The 17,946-nt window shown below is 45.9% G+C and overlaps 1 long non-coding RNA gene across 2 annotated transcripts; it reads right to left on the bottom strand.

The window, feature by feature from the left end:
• Positions 1-15,089: 15,089 nt before the first annotated feature.
• Positions 15,090-16,265, bottom strand: LOC114810245. Of its 2 annotated transcripts, none has more exons than XR_005659822.1 (2): positions 15,970-16,265; positions 15,090-15,335 (listed from the first exon to the last, which is right to left on the bottom strand). It is a non-coding gene; the product is annotated as an uncharacterized LOC114810245 (long non-coding RNA). The 2 variants fall into 2 exon arrangements; XR_003757966.2 differs by lacking the exon at positions 15,970-16,265 and adding an exon at positions 15,651-15,962.
• Between the last annotated feature and the right edge of the window lie 1,681 nt (positions 16,266-17,946).

Here is a 17,946-nt window from a genome sequence, read left to right as displayed (position 1 = left end):
AGGTCTTCCCTCCACATCCCGCCGCCCTGGCCCAAACGCCTCTTCCCAACTGAAGAACCTAAGAGGCCGCGGGAGAAAGCGGGGAGGGAATTACAGGCCACAGACCGGAGAGAACGGAGACCTGACCTATTTGGAGCACTGAAGCGTGCAGGATAATGGATTCCAAGATAAATAACAAAACTACCCATGTGGATTTATCTCCCTCTGCAAAGCCAACAGGGAGACAGAATAATCTCCGAGGCTCTCCCGGTGCAAACGTGATCTGCCCGTATTAAACTCCAGAGGATGGTGCTAGACGTCTGAAGTGTCAGAGTTGAAATGCCGAGTGCGACAGACCAGCTGAATGCAAGCTCCCGGGCAATGAAAATACGCCTTACCCCGCCCCTCCCTGAAGAGCTCTTTCATTTATTTATTCATTCAATTGTATTTACTGAGCGCCTACTATGCGCAGAGCACTGTACTAAGCGTTTGGAATGTACAATTCGGCAACAGATAGAGACAATCGCTGCCCACTGACGGGCTTAAGGTCTAGTTGGGGGAGACAGACAGATGAAAACAATAGCAATAAATAGAATCAAGGGGATGTATACCTCATTAACGAAATAAATAGGGTAATAAACATATACACAAATGAGCACAGTGCTGAGGGGAGGGGAAGGGAGAGCGGGAGGAGCAGAGGGAAATTCCAGATTAGAAAGAGAAGGTGTTACCTTCCTGTTTAACTTTAGGGGGGAGTGATTGGGGGATGCAAACTGGTTTTAATTACAAACATCTGAGGCCGGATTTTAGTTTCGTTCCCAAAACATTTTTTTTTTTTCCACTGTTTGGGTCTGACGTGCAATACTGTGTTACATCTGGCCACGCGACCGAATTCATTACAAACAGATGCAGCCCTCGTACCGGGCCGCTGAGCCTCAGATCGAAAAGGAAAGCTGATGTCTAGCGCCTCAGAATGCGGAGCTGTTTGTCTCTCCACATTCGAAGCCGCCTGCATCATCTCTTTCGAGGTGTTTCCACTTTTAAGCCGATCTACACTGAACTCTCCCGGCAACATAGGTGAGTCACACAGGGAAGTCCTACAGAAATAGACCCTTCTATCAATTAATCATATTTTCGAGCACTCACTGTGTGCAGAACATTGTACTAAGAGGTCGGGAGGGCACAAAAGGGTAGAGTTGGCAGACATTCCCTGGCCACAGCGAGGCTGTAGCAGGGACTGTGTCTGTTATATTGTGCTCTCCCAAGCACTTAGTACAGTGCTCATAATAATGTTGGTATTTAAGTGCTTACTATGTGCAGAGCACTGTTCTAAGCGCTGGGTAGACACGGGGTAATCAGGTTGTCCCACGTGGGGCTCACAGTCTTCATCCCCATTTTCCAGATGAGGTAACTGAGCCAGAGAGAAGTTAAGTGACTTGCCCAAAGTCACACAGCTGGCAAGTGGGGGAGCTGGGATTCGAACTCATGACCTCTGACTCCCAAGCCCGGGCTCCTCACATGGTAAGCACTCAATAAATATGATTGACTGATTCTGGTGCTGACCACTCTGGATAGAAGAGTTAGCATTAGCATTACTAGATCAGAAAAATAAAAATGATAACAATAATAGTAATAACAATAGCATTTGCTAAGTGCTTACTATGTGCCAAGCACTATGCTAAGCACTAGAACGGGTACAGCCCAAGCAGATCAGACACAGTTCTTGCTCCGTAGAGAGCTCATGGTTTAAAGGGAGGAAAACTGATATCGAATCCCCATTTGAGAGGTGAGAAAACTGAGGTACAGAGCGGTTCAGTGACTTGTCCAAGGTGATAGTAGACAAGTGGCGGAGCCGGGTTTGGAACTCATGTCTCCAGCATCTGGGGCCCAAGCTCTTTCCACTAAGCAGCGTGGCTCAGTGGAAAGAGCGCGGGCTTTGGAGTCAGAGGTCACGGGTTCGAATCCCCGCTCCGCCACTTGTCAGCTGTGTGACGGTGGGCAAGTCACTTCACTTCTCTGGGCCTCAGTTACCTCATCTGGAAAATGGGGATGAAGACTGTGAGCCCCACGTGGGACAACCTGATTCCCTTGTGTCTCCCCCAGCGCTTAGAACGGTGCTCTGCACATAGTAAGCGCTTAACAAATACCAACATGATTATTAAGCCCCACTGAGGTTACAGCTGCTGGAACTCCATCACCTCAGGTGATTTCATTCCCACTGCCATTTTAGCTCTTGTGCTCACCCAGGAGTCCTTATGTGTAGTGCTCTAAACACAGTATATGCTTAATAAATACAATTGAATGAATACACAAATGCACCCACTAATTTATCCTCTTATTTAGTCCCCTACCCACCTCCTCTTACTCTTCCTATCCCAGTTGTATTATTTTTCACCTTTCTCATTCCCAAGCCCAGGCTCCTGCCACTAAGCCGGGCTGCTTCTCATATTAATGATTCACAATTTCATGTTTTTTCTGTTACATTTTAGGGTTCTTGAGAGCAGGGACTCTATACTTGACTTCTATTTTACTCACCCAAGCTCCTCATCAGTCACTAGTATTTCTGGAGCGCTTACGATGTGCAGAGCACTGTACTAAGCTATCAGGAGAGTGCAGTATAATTGAGTTGGTAGACATATTCCCTGCCCACGAAGAGCTTAGTACAGCGATTGGCGACACCGAGTGCCACTGACCCGTTGAGTTAGCTCGCTGTATAGCAGAAGGTCATGGGTTCTAATCCCTGCTCCGCCACTTGTCTGCTGTGTGACCCTGGGCATGTCACTTCACTTCTCTGTGCCTCAGTTACCCCATCTGGAAAATGGGGATTGAGACTTTGAGCCTCAGGTCAAACGGGGACTGTGTCCAACTCGATTTGCTGGTATCCACCCCAGCGCGTAGTATGGTGCCTGGAGCATAGTAAGCACTTCATAAATACATTATTACCACCACGGATTGAGTTAACTGTGATATTTGTTTGCTATCTATTAATCAGCGGTATGTATTGAGCACCTATGATGTACCAAGCACTAGAATAATCATTTGGGAGAGTACAATAGAATAATATTTATAGACTCAATCCTAGCCCTCAATTAGTAGGACCAACAGTAGTAATAACAGTATTTATTAAGCACTTACTCTATGCAGAGCACTATACTAAATGCTAGGAGAGACTACTCAGATGGGAACTGGACAGGGTCCCGGAGCTCACAGTCTAAGAGTTGAAGTGGGGAGAAAGGCTTAGAAATAGACACAGTGGAAAGGACGAACCATTAAAGGACAAGCAAGTACACAAAATACGGTCAAAGTTTCGGCAGCGATGGAGAAATCTGAAAACATGCAGGAGCAGCTTTTACCCCTGGCCCGGTACACGGAGAGCAGGCTGGGAATGGGGGACCCTCCAGGGTGGGAGGGAAGATAATAATAATAATAATTTTGCTATTTAAGTGCGCACTATGTCCCGAACACTGTTCCAAGCGCCGGGGTACAAGGTAATCAGGTTGTACCATGTGGGGCTCCCAGTCTTGCTCCCCATTTTACAGATGAGGCAACTGAGGCACAGAGAAGTTAAGTGGCTTGCCCAAGGTCGCACAGCAGATGAGAGACGGAGCCAGGATTAGAACCTGCATCCTCTGATTCCCACACTCATGCTCTTTGCACTAAGCCACGCCGCTTCTCTAGCGGATAGCAGTTACCACAGTACTTTCCCAGGTGGGGAGAGAGGGTGGAGCTCATAGGCTAAAGAAGGACGTGGACTCGAACATAAATTACAGGTCGCTGGGGTAAATACTTGCTGATCCGTTCTGATGTTATAGATGATAGTAATAGCATTTCTTAAGCCTTTACTATTTGCCAAGCACTGTGCGAAGCAGTGGGGTAAAGATAATCAGATTGGACCCAATCCCTGTCTCTCACTGGGCTCACAGTCTAAGCGGGCACGAGAACAGGTATTTCCCCCCCATTTTACAGATGAGGAAATTGAGACACAGAAGTGGACAGAAATTTTCATAAAACTGGGAAAAGGGGGAAGACAAAACTTGACCTTTGTGGAAGGGAGAAAGGACCGGGCACCGTTTAGTCCCAAGAAGTCCCGGAAGTTGGGTCAAATATTGCAGCTTCTCAGCTATCCTGCCATGAGGATTACGCATTCACGTGTAGGTAGATAAGCTCTCCGACTCTGGAGGGAAGGCAGTGGGCTTACAGGGTAGAAGACAGGGTTCAATTTAGTCAGTCAGGCAATCGTATTTTTTGAGTGCTCACGGTGTGCAAAGCACTGTACTGAGCGCTTGGGAGAGTACAATATAGCAATTGAACAGGCATGTTCCCTGCCTACCATTAGCTTACAGTCTAGAGGGAGAGACCGGCATTAATATTTAAATGCAGAAACATTATTTCTGGCCATGAGAACTGCTCTATCTGGGAATGGGTTTCTGGAGGAGGAGGTTGTGCAATCCACCCTCCTGGAGAGAGTTCAACCTCTGCAAGAGGCTGGTCGAGGTGATTCACTGCAATCCAAAGTCTCACCGACTCTTCCGTGGTTATTAATGGTTTACCCCGTCCCAGAGGAAGCTACTACGAGAGAACCATTACAGCTCAGGAATCCCGTTGTTCAGGCTTGAGAATAAAATGTTCTTCTTACCGTGATCCAGGCTTCTTCCTGGAATTTTGGTGCTTCTGGGCATCAACACATATTGGGGAATTCTCCTCCACGAGGTCTTCCCTAAACTCTCTTTTCCTCTTCTCCCACTCCCTTCTGTGTCACCTTGACTGGCTCCCTTTATTCAACGCCCCTCCCAGTCCCACAACACTTATGCACATATCTGTCACTTATTCATTTATATTAATAACATATTATTTTGGTATTAAGTACTTACTACATGTCAAGTCCTGCTCTAAGTCCTGGGGTAGTTACAAGGTAATTAGGTTGTCACATGGCGCTGACAGTCAATCCCCATTTTACCGATGAGGTAACTGAGGCACAGAGAAATTAAGTGACTTGCCTAACGTCACACAGTAGACAAGTGGAGGAGCTGGGATTAGAACCCATGTCCTCTTATTCCCAAGCCCAGGCTGTTGCCACTAAGCCGTGCTGCTTCTCATATTAAATGTCTGTCCCCTCCTCCAGACTGTAAGCTCATCGTGGGCAGGGAATATGTCTGTTGTACTCTCCCAAGCCTTTAGTACAGTGGTCTGCACACAGTGAGTCCTCAATAAATACGACTGGCTATCAATCAATGGCATTTACTGAGTGCTTACTGTGCAAAGAGCACTGTACTAGGATCTTGGGAAAATACGATACAGCAGAGTTGGTAGGCACGATCCCTGCCCTCAAGGAGCATACAGTATTCGTTAAGTGCTTATTATGTGCCAAGCACTCTTTTAAGCACTGGGGTAGATGCAAGATAATCGGGTCAGTCACAGTAGGCCCTGTCCCACATGACATTCACAGTCTAAGTAGGTGGGAGTAGGATTTGATCTCCATTTTATAGGATACTGAGAAGTTAAGTGACTTGTCCGAGATCACACAGCAAAGGGCAGAAATGATAACAACCCAGGTCCCCTCACTCCCAGCCCTGTGGTCTATCCATTAGGCCGTGGGGCTTCCCTATTTCAAAATGTATATCAACTAAAATCACCTTTATTGAGGTGTGTGTGTGTGTGTCTGCTTTTTGGAGCATGGCTAAATGATTGACCCTTCTGAGCAGTTAGTCAGTTAATAATATTTACTGAACACTCGCTTTGAGTAGAGGCACTGCTCTAAGTGCTTGGAAGAGTACAATCTAACAATACCGTAGTCATTTTCCCTATCCCACAATGAGCTTACTGTCTAAAAGCAGAGACAGACATTAATATAAATAAATGACAGATAGGGACATAAGTGCTGCGGGGCTGGGAGGGGTTGAATAAAGGGAGCAAGTCAGTAAAGGGGTTAAATAAAGGGATGAATAAAGGGAGCAAGTCAGGATGACCCAAAAGGGGGGGGGGGGGGGGATAGAGGAAAGGAAGGCTTAGTCAGGGAAGGCCTCTTGGAGGAATTGTGCCTGAAATAAAGTTTCGAAGCTGGGGAGAGTCACTGTGTCGGATATAAGGAGGAAGGGCACTCCAGGCCCGAGGCAGGATATGGGCCAGGGGTCGGTGGTGAGATAGATGAGTTCGAAGTACAGTGAGAAGGTTACTTATGTAGATCTATCTCACTACGATAATTATGGTATCTGTTACGCTCTTACCACGTGCCGGGCACTGGGATAGATACAAGCAAATCGGGTTAGATTCGGTCCCAGTTCCACATGGGGCTCATGGTCTCAATCCCCATTTTACAGACAAAGGAACTGAGGCACCGAGAAGCAAAGTGACTTGTCCAAAGTCACACAGCAGACAAGTGGTGGAGCTGGGATTAGAACCCATGACCTTCTGACTACCAGGCCCACATTCTATCCAATAAACCATGCTGCTTCTCCCGATACATCTCTGCATACACACACACAGTCATAGAGAATTACCTTCCAACTGGAAGAGGCTGCCGAAGGAGAAATTAATCCATGAATAAGAGTGCGATCTCACAGGCCAACGTGAGACCCCTCTCCCAGCCCCTACTATCCTATGCCCACACATAGACTGTCCACTTCCTTAGCTTTCCAATCCCCTCAGACTTTCTCCTCCCAGAACTCTTCCTTTCTGCGCTCGTTTCCCAGCTATCAGCTGAAATTAAGCAACGTCTGAAGCTTTCCATTTCTCCACCTGCAAAACATTCAATTAATCAGTAGTATTTATTGAGAACTTACTGTGTTCCCTTCTAGACGGTGAGTCCCTTGATGGGTAGGGATTGTCTCTATTTGTTGCCCAATTTTACTGTTAAGCACACAGTAAACACTACTGCATGAATGAATGGGCCACTGGGATGACTATACAGAGAAGCGGCGTGACTCAGTGGAACGGAGCACGGGCTTGGGAGTCAGAGGTCATAGATTCGAATCCCCGCTCAGCCACTTGACAGCTGGGTGACTGTGGACGAATCACTTAACTTCTCTCTACCTCAGTTACCTCATCTGTAAAATGGGGATTAAGACTGTGAGCTTCACGAGGGACAACCTGATTACCCTGTATCTCCCCCAGCATTTAGAACAGTGTTCTGCACATAGTAAGCGCTTAACAAATGCCACTATTATTATATTATACTACAACAGAGTTGGTAGCCACGCTCCTTGTGCGTACTGAGCTTAAAGTCTAGAGTGGGAGACAGATATTAATATAAACAAACTACAGATATGAATGGAAGTGCTTCGGTGAATATCAAGTGCTCAAAGGGTATCGATCCAAGTGCGTAGATGACACAGAAGGGAGAGGGAGTAGGGAAAGAGAGGCCTTAATTGGCGAAGGCCCCTTGAAGGCGATGTGATTTTAATAAGATTTTGCAGATGAGGAAAGTGGTGGTCTGGTGTCTGTGGAAGGGGGAGGATATGGGTGGAGGTGTCGGGAGTGAAATAGATGAGATAGAGGCAGAGTAAGTCTGTATTATAGGAGGGAAGTGTGGATACTGCGTTGTATGTGAGTGAAAACATTCCCTCTCCCCTTCTGGCCACAAACCCATTGTCCTAGATAAGATTATCTCTCCCATGAAAGCCTGAGCCCTTTATTTCTGTAGAAAGCCTTAAGCAGGGATGTTTGCCTCAACACTGTAACCCCCCTGTCACATAGACACTTTCATAATCGCAGCAGGGCCTCTCCCACGCTCTACAGTTTGGCAGGATCTGGCCCTCTGAGCTTAAAGCTGGGAATTGAGCAACCTGGGTTCTAGTTCTTCTTTATGGCGTCGGGTGAGTGCTATGTATTAAACACTCTTCTAAACACAGGGGGAGGTACAAGTTAATTAGGTTGGACACAGTCCCTGCCCTTTCGTGGGGCCTACAGTCTAAGCAAGGCTCATAATCTAGTTCTTGTCTGCCACTGACCTGCTGTGAGTTTAATCTCTGCTTCCTCAGATAAAAACCGGGTAATCATACCTACCTCCCCCAGCTGTCATGAGAATGAATGGAGATAACTGATATGAAAGTAGGTTGGGACAATGAAAACATGAGGCAAATTCAAAGGGTTGTTAATACTTGTCAATCGATCATTTGAGCACTTACGGTGTGCAGACCAGTTTTGAGAACTTGCACAGAGTTGGTTGACATGTTCCCTGCATGCGATGAGTTTACAGTCTAGAGGGGGAGAGTTAAATTAGTAGTATTAGTATAAATAAATACTAATTATTTATTAGTATAAATAAATACATGATGGTTAAGTACCTAAGTGCTTGGGAGAGGACAAGGTAAGAGAGTTAATCGACACGTTCTCTGCCCAGGGTCTATGGGAAGGGAGGTAAGATGGGTTGAGGTGATGAGAGATTAGTCAGGGAGAGCTTCTGATCTGATGAGTTGGTATCTCATCAGTGGGACAACCTGATTCCCCTGTGTTTACCCCAGCGCTTAGAAACAGTGCTCTGCACATAGTAAGCGCTTAACAAATACCAACATTATTATCTCCCCCAGCGTTTAGTACAGTGCTTGGCAAAGTAAGTGCCTAACAAATCCCACAATTTTCACTATTATTAGAGATGTCATTTCAATTGAGAGGGATTTCCAAGGGTTAATAAACATCAGCATGGCCTAGCGGCAGGAGCACGGGGTTGGGAGTCAGGGGACGTGGGTTCTAATCTCAGCTTCACCACTTGTCTGCTGTGTGACCTTAGGCAAGTCACTTAACTTCTCTGTGCCTCAGTTACCTCATCTGGAAAATGGGGATGAAGAAGGTGAACTCCACAAGGGACAAGTTGATTACCTGGCATCTACGCTGGTGCTTAAAACAGTGCTTGGCATATAGTAAGTGCTTAACAAATGCCATTCAAAAAAAAAAAAAAAGAGGGGGGGACCCAGTAAGTAGGCTGGTGTTCGACATGTGTGTGGGCTGGGTTGTCATGGGAGAGGAGCAAGGAAAGGTAGGATGGCGGGAGTTGATCGAGTGCCTTAAAGAGGAGAGTAAGGAGTTTCTCTTGGAAAAGGAAAGGCATGAGCTATCACTGGAGATTTTTGAGAAAACTGTGCGAGATGATGCTTTAGAATAATGATCCAGGCAGCAGAGAGGGGAGAGGGAAGAAACTGGAAGCAGGGAGGTTGGTGAGGAGGCTAATGCAGTAGTCGAAGCAGGATATGATAAATTCTCAGATGAGGGTAGTGGCAGTTTGGATGGAGAAGATTCTAGAATTTTTGTGAAGGTAGAACCAACAGGATTCCATGCCTCTATGGGTTCAAAGCTTTCTGATTTGTAACCTGGTTTGTAATTTCCCTGCTATTCTCTTGGAGATTTCACTCTGAATGATACTATCACAGAAAACAAAACAAAACAAAAACAACACATTGCCTTCCTGGATAAACTACTCAAACTGTGCTAAAGACCCCGGGTCTGTTCTACAGATAAGGTCACCTATGTCTTTGTGAGTGTGGAAAAATAGCACCAATCAGCCTATTCCTAAAGGTGACATAGAAATTTACAGAGAAGGGTTTGATCTTTTCTGGGTGACATCCTGCAGTTGCCTGGAGCATAGAAGCCCATATTTTTAAGCGAGTCAGCAAGCATCAGATTCATTCGCTTTACTTATACGAACAGTGATTTAACCCTGTAACTCCAGCACGCACATGAGATAAAATCACTGAACCTACATCAACCATGGGGTTTCTAACAGAAACAAAGTCATGACAGCAGGATGTTGTCATAGCATCAGGGTCTCTCCTTGGAAAATAAACTTTTCAGCTTTACTTCAACTTTCATTTCCCATGAATATTTCAGCTTTGTTGCATTACACTTAATAATAATGATAATGTGGTATTTGTTAAGCGCTTACTATGTGCAAAGCACTGTTCTAAGCACTGGGGAGGATACAAGGTGATCAGATTGTCCCACGTGGGACTCACAGTTTTTAATCCCCATTTTACAGATGAGGTAACTGAGGCCCAGAGAAGTTAAGTGATTTGCCCAAAGTTACACCGTTGGCAAGCGGTGGAGCCGGGTTTCGAACCCATAACGTCTGACTCCCAAGCCCTGGCTCTTTCCACTGAGCTGCTTACCATCAGGAGGCCATTAAGCTTAGAATGAATGATAAGAGTCCTACTATTATTAATATGCCCTCAGGCATTCTCTTAATCTTATTTCACACTATCCTTGAAACATAGGACCCCACTGAAGGTTAAAACCAAAAGCACAAAAGTGTATGCTAGAGAGAAAAGCGGTTTCTTTTTTTCCCGGGCTAGCCTCGCTTACATATTTAAAGAGCTCAAGTCTCCACCGGGCCAAACCCCCTCCTGTTCCTGGAGGGCAACCCAACCTGACTCTGCCTTTTTTCTGAATTCTATCCATTGACTAGGTTTATATTCAGGTGACTACATCAGCCTGTAATACTCTCAAAGGTCGCTGGTAGAGAGTCAATCATGGCACCTACCCCGGGCGGAGCACTGTACTGGACACCTGTTGTAGACAGAGCACTGTGCTGGGCACCTGCTGTGGGCAGAGCATGTTCTGGGCTATTGCTGTGGGTAGAGGACTGTGCTGGACACCTGTTTTTGGTAGAGCACTGTACCGGGCACCTGCTGTGGGCTGAGGGTTATTCCAAGCACTATGGGAATGAGTGAAATAAACACAAAAAATCATAGTTCCCGCTCAAGGAACTAACAATCAGCATTATCACCTTCATCATCGAATATTCATGCTCTATCAGGAAAGTTTACCATCCCTTGCTGTGAAGGCAGCAGACTTGCTTTTAAGTGAAGCAGAATGGCTTAGTGGAAAGAGCCCAGGCTTGGGGGTCAGAGGTCTTGGGTTTTATTTCCAGCTCCGCCACTTGCCAGCTGGGTGACTTTGGGCAAGTCACTTCACTTCTCTGTGCCTCGGTGACCTCATCCGTAAATGAGGTCCTAATCTCCTAAACTCCCCCGATTAGACCGTAAGCCCGTCAAACGGCAGGGACTGTCTCTATCTGGTGCAGACTTGTTCATTCCAAGCGCTTAGTACAGTGCTCTGCACATAGTAAGCGCTCAATAAATACTATTGAATGAATAAAATGGGGATTAAGACTGAGCCCCATGTGGGACAACCTATTTACCTTGTATCTACCCCAGTGCTTAAAACAGTGCTTGGCACATAGTAAGTGCTTAAAAAATACCATTACTAAGTGGCCAGCAGCTCGTTTGAGATCACATCCCATTTTGGACCTCAACCTGACAGTCACAGGTGTAGAATTATATCTGGTGAGCGGGAGTAAGTGGGAGATGTGGGTGGGGGCATGTATGAGTATGCAGGGGTGAGGTGCTTATACAATGCTCACTGTCTGTATAAAGCCCTTAATGGCACCCCAACCTAGCGTTATCTCACCCAGGCTTCCCTCCCCAGGCAAGAGAAAAGGTGAATGTGTGAAAATCGGTGTTTTAAATTGTCTTCTCATTTTTTCTTTATTCTTTTCCCCAGGGACAGTGGCCAATGTTCATTTTCTTCCCTTCTAAATTCAAGAGTGGATTTGACTGCTTTCTAGGTGGGCAGTTTCTCTTTGAGAAAGTTCATCTGGCCTTCATAGGTCCTTGCTAGACTGTGTATTGGCATTCTGGCAGTAGGTTCAACTTTAAACACCCATTCAGACACTAATCAACAGAGGCAGTTTCAGGATGAGGACCCAGCCTGAGGCAGATCACTCTCTTCTTCATGGGAAGTGGAATTCTACCTTTCCTTGCCCCATTTACCTCACAAGGAATTTTGTCTCCATTTCTTCTCTCCCAGATCTACAGCGTAGCTCCTTTATGAGATTATAGAGTTCAGGGTGGCCATGGTAGCTGAAGTTAATCTATGTTTCTTTTTAGCAAAATGCTCAGTATCAAACAAATAATGTACTAAATATAAATGATATCCCTTTATTGAGACTGTAAGCCTGTTGTGAGAAGGGACTGTCTCTATTTCTGTAATGTACTTTCCAAGTGCTTAACACAGTGCTCTGCACACTGTAAGCGCTCAATAAATACAATTGAATGAATGACAAAGTTTTCATTTTTTCCTGTTTCTGACCCATTGCACATTCGCCCCTTCCTGGAGCTTCTTTCCCTTTTAAATCTACAGTGCCATGTCACTTTTCACCTTAAAAGCCTTCGGGAAAATCCTGGCTCCTCCACTTCTTTTTCATGGTATTTGTTTAGTGCTTACTATGTATCAGGCACTGTACATTGGGGTAGATACAACCAATCAGGTTGGACATAGTCTTAATCCCCATTTTACAGATGAGGAAACCGAGGTACAGAGAAGTTAAGTGACCTCCCCAGTGTCATAGAGCAGACGAGAGGCCGTGCTGGAACTAAAACCCAGATTCTTCGGACTCCCAGGCCTAAGCTCTATCCACCAGGCCACACTGCTTCTGTTGTGTAAACTTGGCTAAGTCACTTCACTTCTCTGTGCCTCAGTTCCCTCATCTGCAAAATGGGGATTAAGACTGAGAGCCATGCGGGACAGGGACTCTGTCCAACCTGATTAGCTTATCGCTACCTCAGCACTTAGTACAGTGTCTGGCACATAGTAAGCACTGAAATACCATAAGAAAACCTAATACACATGGAACAATTGTGTATTTGTTAAGTGCTTGCTGGGCTAGAGACAAGATAATCGGGTCAGATATGAAGCACATGGGACTCACAGTCTAAGAGGAAGGAGGACAGGTATTGAATCCTCATTTTACAGATGAGAAAACAGATTCAGAGAAGCTAAGTGACTTACCCAAGATCCTACAGCAGACAAATTGATCAGTGATCATTTTTTTTTTTAACACTTTCTGTGCACCCAGGCAGGATTAGAACTCAGGTCCCCTGTCTCCCAGGTCCGTGCATTTTCTACTAGCCCACACAACTCCAACCAGATTTATACCACCAGTAGCAAAGATTGTATGAATTACTGTGGCATTTGTTAAGCATTTACTATGTTCCAAGGAGTGAACTAAGTGTTGAGGTAGATACAGGACATCAAGTCCTATGTGGAACACACAATTTAAGTAGGAGAGGGAACACGAATTGAATCTCCATTTTGCAGATGAGGGAACTGAGGCCCAGAGATGTGAAATGCCTTGCCCAAGGTCACACAGCAGACAAGTGGTGGAGCTAGGATTAGAACTCAGGACCTCTAACTCCCAGTCCTGTGCTTTTTCCACAAGGCCAAGCTGCTTCCCACTAGTTCCGTCCTCCCATCAGCCCATTACACACTCCTGTAAAGACCAGTTCATTTATTCCCCTGGTTTATTAATTTAATGCCTACTTTTTCATGGGCAGAATCTCTACTTCTGCTCCTTTCCCCACTGCACAGTTGTTTTCTGTGCGTGCTTTTCTGTCTCACTACATCGTAAGCAGCGGCAGCCCGGTGGAAAGAACGCGGGTCTGGTAGTCAAAAAAACCTAGGTTCCACTCTCAGCTCTGCTGCCACTTGTCTGCTGGGTGACCATGAGCAAGTCATTTAACTCCTCTGGGCCTTAGTTTCCTCACCTGTAAAATGGGGATTCAATACCTGTTCAACCTGCTACTTAACCAGTTGTACAGAGATTGTGTCCATCCTGATTATCTTGTATCTATCTCAGCACATACTACAGTGCTTGGCACATAATAAGTGCTTAACAAATACCACTATCAAGGGCAGGGACCACATCTCCTGAGAAGCAGCGTGGCTCGGTGGAAAGAGCGCGGGCTTTGGAGTCATGGGTTCGAATCCCGGCTCGGCCACTCGTCAGCTGTGTGACTTTGGGCAAGTCACTTCACTTCGCGGTGCCTCAGTTCCCTCATCTGTAAAATGGGGATTAAGACTGTGAGCCCCACGTGGGACAACCTGATTCCCCTGTGTCTACCCCAGCGCTTAGAACGGTGCTCGGCACATAGTAAGCGCTTAACAAATAGCAACATCATCATCTCCTAGTTTTTGAGTATGTTTTCAAGAGCATACCATACAGCTTTAATCAAACTAGATGCCCACTTCCATATTCTATGAACAATAATCATCCAGAGTGTTGTAAACCCCTTTAGATTATAAACTTGTTGTGGGGAGGGAATGTAACTGTTATATTGCTGTGTGGTTCTCTCTCAAGTGCTTAGCACAGTGCTCTGCCCACCGTTAGTGCTCAAAAAATATGACTGATTAGTAAGCTCCCACTACTGTGGTCTGAACTTCTGGAGAAGCAGTATGATGTAGTGGATAGAGCACGGGCCTGAGAGTCAGAAAGTCATGGGTTCTAATCCTGACTCTGCCACTTGTCTGCTGTGTGGCCTTGGGCAAGTCTTTTCACTTCGCTGTGCCTCAGTTCCCTCATCTGTAAAATGGGGATTGAGACTATGAGCCCCACGTGGGACAGAGACCGTGTCCATTCCAAAATGCTTGTATCCACCCCAGTGCCTAGAAGTGTGCCTGGCACATAGTAAGTGCTTAGCAAATGCCATTATTACTCAAATCCTCATCCTCCCTCTCCTCACAGGCTAAGTAGGAGAGAGAACAGATATTATATTCCCATTTTACAGATGAGGAAGCCGAGGCACAGAAGAGTAAAGCGTCTTGCCCAAAGTCACACAGCAAGCAATTGGCAGAAGGGGATTAGAACCCAGATCCTCTAACTGCCAAGCCCATATTCTTTCCTCTAGGCCATCCTGCTTCTCACCATGATTATGATGACTTGGTCCCGGGCCATCCACTAGCATATAATACTCACTTTTCTCTCTCAAGCCATTTTCCATGCCTCCTACACATTTTGGTGTTTTCTACAAGCTGCACTAACTGAATCCTCTTAAGCCTCAGCACGGTAACCACTCACGAGTCTTACATTCCCTTAGCAAAGCTGGCCCCTTCCTCAGAGAAAATTCATCTTGAAAACTTTTTTCTTCTTTCTGTTGGCATGACTGGCGGAGTTTAAAATTACATGAAAGCCACTAGCTGCCAAGCAGCCTGACCCTTTATTAACAATCCATGGTGTTCCAAGTCTGGAGACAGAAACACTATTTTTGTTTTTTGGGTTTTTTTTCCTAGGTCAGAATCGCTTACCGCTCTATGGATGTACTTATCCAAAGCAATTACTCCTGATGCAGCAAAAAGAAATGCTTTCGAACAGATGATCGGCACCGTAAACAACTCATTTACATTGGGAGGTTTATGTTTTCAGAACTGCTTCCAGGGAAGTGTTCCAAGAGGCCGAAAAACGGATTCTGCAGAAGGGAAACGGCAGGCCCATCCTGTATTTTCCTGCAGTTCAGCAATCCTCGGAGCCAACAGCAACACGGGCCCATCTTAGAGCGGCAGTTTTTCTTCTTTCCAACCAGCTCACGTGGGGGCTGCATAAAACAACCCCCGTATTCTTATTAAAAATCAGCTCTTCGGATTGGTTTCGATAGTCTCCCTTTCGTTGAGGGACTGATATAAACTATTCCCCACGAGCCAGGGAGGCAGGCCTGAGGTAACCTTAACCGTTTCACATCAGTCATCTTTTAAGGGACAAACCCTTCAGGGACAAAAATGGTGTCACAAGCCCCCCCCCCCACCTCATACCAACCAGGACCTTTCTGGACTGGGGGAACCTCAATGACACATAGTAGAGTTCAAACCACACCTCTGATCCGCAAGGTTACTGTGGAAAGTTTTTAACTTACTTCTACCTACACGCAAGGGAGCGACGCATACACCCACTCACTCCACCTGGACACTCTCCGGTCCAGGGAGCCCATTCTGCCAATGTTTCTTCTTTCTGCTTCCACGTGCTGCTGCCTTAAAGTGCCCTTCTACTGCTTCTTGCTCCAATACTTTCTCTATGCCTCTCGCACTCTCTGCATACCCCCTTTTTAACTGCCTTAAACTTTGCAACTGTGACCCTACATGCCGCCATTGATCGGCCCAGGCCCGTTGCCCGGTAGACCAGGGAGAGAAGGCCGCGCCTCCCTCTGTGCTCCGCCCCAACAGGCCTGCAATCACCTGTCTCAGGTAGAGACCATCAGTGCCTTTGCAAAGTCTCTTCCTCGTCGTCGTCCGCAGGATCGCAAACAGTCATTAATAAGACAGGTTGTCGTGGGCTAACCGCAAATGGGACGGAGAAGCCTGGACTCCACTCGCTTTCTGCCATCTTTTCCTTCTCCTTTTCCTCCTCCCCACTCTTCTCTACTCCACAAGCGGGTGACACAACAAGCCACTGGATTTCTAAGGAGGGGGAATATTCAAGGAGAGAAGCAGAGGGATCAGAACAGCCGTCTCGGCTGTTGAGCGGCTTTGGCAGGACTGCCAGAACCTCCTCTCTTCCACGGAGCTGCTAGAATGATTTTTTTTTTAAAGTGACATCTCCATGATTTAGTTTCCTATCTGATGTGAAAAATTCTAAGAGAAACTTTCTAAAATGAATAAAATATGAGGACCAATATCTTAAAACACAGAAGCAGTATAGGCTAGAGAAGAGAACATGCAACTGGGAGCCCAAGGACCTGGGTTCTAATTCCTCTCTGTCAATTGCTTTCTGTGTGACCTTGGCCAAGTCACTTAACTTCTCTGGGCCCCAGGTTCCTCAACTGTAAAAGGGGGCTACCTGTTCTCCCTCCTACTTAGATTGTAAGCCCCATGTTGGGCAGGCATTGTATCTGTCTTAATTACCTTGTACCTACCCTTGTGCTTAGAACAATGTTGACACATAGTAAGTGCTTAACAAATGCTATAAAAAATAGCTAGGCTAGTTTACCTCATTCCCACAAACATAGAACAAACATTCCAATAATGAATAAGTAACATCTTAAGACAGCACAAAAAGAAACTTCAAAGGAGTCAAAAAGGCTTTGGGAAGACTAAATAGAGAAGCGGCGTGGCTCAGTGGAAAGAGCACTGTCTTGGGAGTCAGCGGTCATGAGTTCGAATCCCAGCTCTGCCACTTGTCGGCTGGGTGACTGTGGGCAAGTCACTTCACTTCTCTGGGCCTCGGTTACTTCATCTGTCAAATGGGGATCAACCGTGAGCCTCACGTGGGACAACCTGATTACCCTGTATCTACCCCAGCGCTTGGAACGGTGCTCGGCACATAGTAAGTGCTTCACAAATACCAACATTATTATTAAATAGTGGCAGACAATTGATTTCCCTGCTGGTCTAGCATGCTGTATCCCACAGACCCAGGAAAAATAAACAATGCCATCTCTTCACATGCCAGAAGCAATCGGCAGTATTTACTGAGCACTTACTGTGTGCAGAGCACTGTACTAAGCACTAGGGAGAGTACAGTGTAACAGTTTGGGTAGATATGTTCCCTGCCCCAAGGAGCTTACAGTCTACAGAAATGTTATTTTGGTTGCCTCTCTTATTCTCTTTGACAACCTAGGGCAATATCACCTTGATCGCAATACAGTTAGGGTGTGCCAGTTGATGGGCCATGTGTGTCGGAGGCATATTCTATTAATTAATTTAATCCACTAAGCTCCTTGTGAGCAGGAATCTCGTCTTCCAACCCTGTGGCATTGTGCTCTCCCAGTCAGTGCAGTGCTCTGCAGAGAGTAAGCGTTCAGTCAATACCACTGATTCCTTCACTGATTCAACTGCGGTGGGGAGGGGAACTCAAGCGATCTTCTCCTGGTACTGGTCCTGGAGATTTTCTTCCCTGTCTTTTCTATTAACTTGGATGAAGGGATCAAAAATTCACTTGACCAACTGACAGAGAAGACTCAATTGCCCTGAAGCATTCAGCAAGACTATCAGTGATAATTGTGGCATTTGTCATTAAGTGCTTACTTTAGGCCAGTGACTGGGGTAAAAACACAATAATCGGGTCCTACAATGGGCTCCCAGTCTAAGTAGAAGGGAGAATAGGCATTCATTCAATCATCTTTATTGAGCGCTTACTGTGTGCAGACACTGTACTGAGCATCTAGAAAGTACAATTCAGCAATAGACTAGGTATCGAATCTCAATTTTGCAAAT

This window comes from Ornithorhynchus anatinus, chromosome 3 (assembly GCF_004115215.2).
Source record: "Ornithorhynchus anatinus isolate Pmale09 chromosome 3, mOrnAna1.pri.v4, whole genome shotgun sequence".
Classification (NCBI taxonomy): Eukaryota; Metazoa; Chordata; class Mammalia; order Monotremata; family Ornithorhynchidae; genus Ornithorhynchus; species Ornithorhynchus anatinus.
This window is presented reverse-complemented; position numbering and strand designations above follow the sequence as displayed.